Genomic DNA, 4318 nt, shown 5'->3' with positions numbered 1-4318 from the left:
TGAAACCTTCACAACAAACAGGTAAACAGAAACCGACCGTGACGCACACAAACACACACAGAAAATAAATAATTACCCACAACATTAGGTGGGAAAAAAGGCTGCCTAAGTATGATTCCCAATCAGAGACAACATTAGACAACTGCCTCTGATTAGGAACCACACTCGGCCAAAAACAAAGAAATAGAAAACATAGAATGCCCACCCAAATCCCACCCTGACCTAACCAAATAGAGAAATACAACGGCTCTCTAAGGTCAGGGCGTGATGGTCATTAGTAGCCTACCAGATTTTCTAACTGCCTGGTACTCAGCACTCTATATAGTGCAAATGTTTTCGAAAATCGAATCAAAACTTCATGAGAGACCATTATGCAATTGCGCAAGAAAACGAGGTGATGGCCTCTACTAAAAAGAGGAGGTTCCCATCAGCTTTCTATAGGCTAGGCCTGCTACATGTATTTCTCAACTTTCCTGATATTAAGCACATTGTTTATGTTTACGACAGTAGTACAGCCGACCTGGATATATTGTTTTCCATTGTCCCTGTTTTAAGACAGGTGCATGATAATGGTCCATTCTGAATCAAAACACATTACACACATATAGTAGATAGTATATGTAAAGACAAGATTAAATCAAGAATTGTCAGATCTGTGACAATATTAGCCTATCATTTGTGAATTATATATTATCTCTTGTGAATTATATATTATATCTTGTGAATTATATATATATTATCTCTTGTGAATGATGTATTATCTCTTGTGAATGATATATTATCTCTTGTGAATGATATATATATTATCTCTTGTGAATGATATATATATTATCTCTTGTGAATGATATATGATCTCTTGTGAATGATATATTATCTCTTGTGAATTATATATTATCTCTTGTGAATTATATATTATCTCTTGTGAATTATATATTATCTCTTGTGAATTATATATTATCTCTTGTGAATTATATATTATCTCTTGTGAATGATGCCCAGCATAAGAAACATACTTTTTTTGTGACTTTTTCTAATCATAGTCACACACCTCATGTAGTCTAGTCCATAGTCCTATAAGGTTAGTATCACACCTCCTGTAGCCTGGTCCATAGTCCTATAAGGTTAGTATCACACCTCATGTAGTCTAGTCCATAGTCCTATAAGGTTAGTATCACACCTCATGTAGTCTAGTCCATAGTCCTATAAGGTTAGTATCACACCTCATGTAGTCTAGTCCATAGTCCTATAAGGTTAGTATCACACCTCATGTAGTCTAGCCCATAGTCCTATAAGGTTAATATCACACCTCATGTAGTCTAGTCCATAGTCCTATAAGGTTAGTATCACACCTCATGTAGTCTAGCCCATAGTCCTATAAGGTTAGTATCACACCTCATGTAGTCTAGCCCATAGTCCTATAAGGTTAGTATCACACCTCATGTAGTCTAGTCCATAGTCCTATAAGGTTAGTATCACACCTCATGTAGTCTAGCCCATAGTCCTATAAGGTTAGTATCACACCTCATGTAGTCTAGCCCATAGTCCTATATGTTTTAATAAGGTTAGTATCACACCTCCTGTAGTCTAGTCCATAGTCCTATAAGGTTAGTATCACACCTCATGTAGTCTAGTCTATAGCCCTATAAGGTTAGTATCACACCTCATGTAGTCTAGTCAATAGTCCTATAAGGTTAGTATCACACCTCATGTAGTCTAGTCCATAGTCCTATAAGGTTAGTATCACACCTCATGTAGTCTAGCCCATAGTCCTATAAGGTTAGTATCACACCTCATGTAGTCTAGTCCATAGTCCTATAAGGTTAGTATCACACCTCATGTAGTCTAGCCCATAGTCCTATAAGGTTAGTATCACACCTCATGTAGTCTAGTCCATAGTCCTATAAGGTTAGTATCACACCTCATGTACTCTAGTCCATAGTCCTATAAGGTTAGTATCACACCTCATGTAGTCTAGTCCATAGTCCTATAAGGTTAGTATCACACCTCATGTAGTCTAGTCCATAGTCCATAAGGTTAGTATCACACCTCATGTAGTCTAGTCCATAGTCCTATAAGGTTAGTATCACACCTCATGTAGTCTAGCCCATAGTCCTATAAGGTTAGTATCACACCTCATGTAGTCTAGTCCATAGTCCTATAAGGTTAGTATCACACCTCATGTAGTCTAGCAAAGAACAAAGAAACATTCAAACACAGCTGACACACCCTGATCCTATATGTTCCTGTTACCTTCATCTGATCCTATATGTTCCTGTTACCTTCATCTGATTCTCTATGTTCCTGTTACCTTCATCTGATCCTATATGTTCCTGTTACCTTCATCTGATCCTATATGTTCCTGTTACCTCCATCTGATCCTATATGTTCCTGTTACCTTCATCTGATCCTATATGTTCCTGTTACCTTCATCTGATCCTATATGTTCCTGTTACCTTCATCTGATCCTATATGTTCCTGTTACCTTCATCTGATCCTATATGTTCCTGTTACCTTCATCTGATCCTATATGTTCCTGTTACCTTCATCTGATCCTATATGTTCCTGTTACTTTCTGTATCTCCGTCTGGGACTAGTGACGAAGTAGAATTTTCCTTGGAGCGCTCAGGTGACCAGCTTCAGTATAACTTTATCTCGCAGCGCTCAGGTATTTGTATTTATTATGGATCCCCTTTAGTTCCTGCCAAGGCAGCAGCTACTATTCCTGGGGTTTATTATGGATCCCCATTAGTTCCTGCCAAGGCAGCAGCTACTCTTCCTGGGGTTTATTATGGATCCCCATTAGTTCCTGCCAAGGCAGCAGCTACTATTCCTGGGGTTTATTATGGATCCCCATTAGTTCCTGCCAAGGCAGCAGCTACTCTTCCTGGGGTTTATTATGGATCCCCATTAGTTCCTGCCAAGGCAGCAGCTACTATTCCTGGGGTTTATTATGGATCCCCTTTAGTTCCTGCCAAGGCAGCAGCTAATATTCCTGGGGTTTATTATGGATCCCCATTAGTTCCTGCCAAGGCAGCAGCTACTATTCCTGGGGTTTATTGTGGATCCCCTTTAGTTCCTGCCAAGGCAGCAGCTACTATTCCTGGGGTTTATTATGGATCCCCTTTAGTTCCTGCCAAGGCAGCAGCTACTATTCCTGGGGTTTATTATGGATCCCCATTAGTTCCTGCCAAGGCAGCAGCTACTATTCCTGGGGTTTATTATGGATCCCCATTAGTTCCTGCCAAGGCAGCAGCTACTATTCCTGGGGTTTATTATGGATCCCCTTTAGTTCCTGCCAAGGCAGCAGCTACTATTCCTGGGGTTTATTATGGATCCCCTTTAGTTCCTGCCAAGGCAGCAGCTACTCTTCCTGGGGTTTAATATGGATCCCCGTTAGTTCCTGCCAAGGCAGCAGCTACTCTTCCTGGGGTTTATTATGGATCCCCGTTAGTTCCTGCCAAGGCAGCAGCTACTCTTCCTGGGTTTATTATGGATCCCCGTTAGTTCCTGCCAAGGCAGCAGCTACTCTTCCTGGGGTTTATTATGGATCCCCGTTAGTTCCTGCCAAGGCAGCAGCTACTCTTCCTGGGTTTATTATGGATCCCCTTTAGTTCCTGCCAAGGCAGCAGCTACTCTTCCTGGGGTTTATTATGGATCCCCGTTAGTTCCTGCCAAGGCAGCAGCTACTCTTCCTGGGTTTATTATGGATCCCCATTAGTTCCTGCCAAGGCAGCAGCTACTCTTCCTGGGGTTTATTATGGATCCCCGTTAGTTCCTGCCAAGGCAGCAGCTACTCTTCCTGGGGTTTATTATGGATCCCCGTTAGTTCCTGCCAAGGCAGCAGCTACTCTTCCTGGGGTTTATTATGGATCCCCGTTAGTTCCTGCCAAGGCAGCAGCTACTCTTCCTGGGGTTTATTATGGATCCCCGTTAGTTCCTGCCAAGGCAGCAGCTACTCTTCCTGGGTTTATTATGGATCCCCGTTAGTTCCTGCCAAGGCAGCAGCTACTCTTCCTGGGGTTTATTATGGATCCCCGTTAGTTCCTGCCAAGGCAGCAGCTACTCTTCCTGGGGTTTATTATGGATCCCCATTAGTTCCTGCCAAGGCAGCAGCTACTCTTCCTGGGGTTTATTATGGATCCCCGTTAGTTCCTGCCAAGGCAGCAGCTACTCTTCCTGGGTTTATTATGGATCCCCGTTAGTTCCTGCCAAGGCAGCAGCTACTCTTCCTGGGGTTTATTATGGATCCCCGTTAGTTCCTGCCAAGGCAGCAGCTACTCTTCCTGGGGTTTATTATGGATCCCCATTAGTTCCTGCC

General features: G+C 42.3%; 1 long non-coding RNA gene across 3 annotated transcripts; it reads right to left on the bottom strand.

Moving 5' to 3' along the window:
- Positions 1-1149: 1149 nt before the first annotated feature.
- On the bottom strand, positions 1150-2163 carry LOC127913720 (uncharacterized). 3 transcript variants are annotated; one of them, XR_008086545.1, is made up of 3 exons: positions 2047-2163; positions 1575-1617; positions 1150-1263 (listed from the first exon to the last, which is right to left on the bottom strand). It is a non-coding gene; the product is annotated as an uncharacterized LOC127913720 (long non-coding RNA). The 3 variants fall into 3 exon arrangements; XR_008086546.1 differs by lacking the exon at positions 2047-2163 and adding an exon at positions 1962-2027; XR_008086544.1 differs by lacking the exon at positions 2047-2163 and adding an exon at positions 1704-1898.
- Between the last annotated feature and the right edge of the window lie 2155 nt (positions 2164-4318).

The sequence above is a fragment of the Oncorhynchus keta genome, chromosome 30 (assembly GCF_023373465.1).
Source record: "Oncorhynchus keta strain PuntledgeMale-10-30-2019 chromosome 30, Oket_V2, whole genome shotgun sequence".
In the NCBI taxonomy this organism is placed as follows: domain Eukaryota; kingdom Metazoa; phylum Chordata; class Actinopteri; order Salmoniformes; family Salmonidae; genus Oncorhynchus; species Oncorhynchus keta.
The sequence above is the reverse complement of the archived record's forward strand: the minus strand, read 5'-3'. Positions and strand labels throughout refer to the sequence as shown.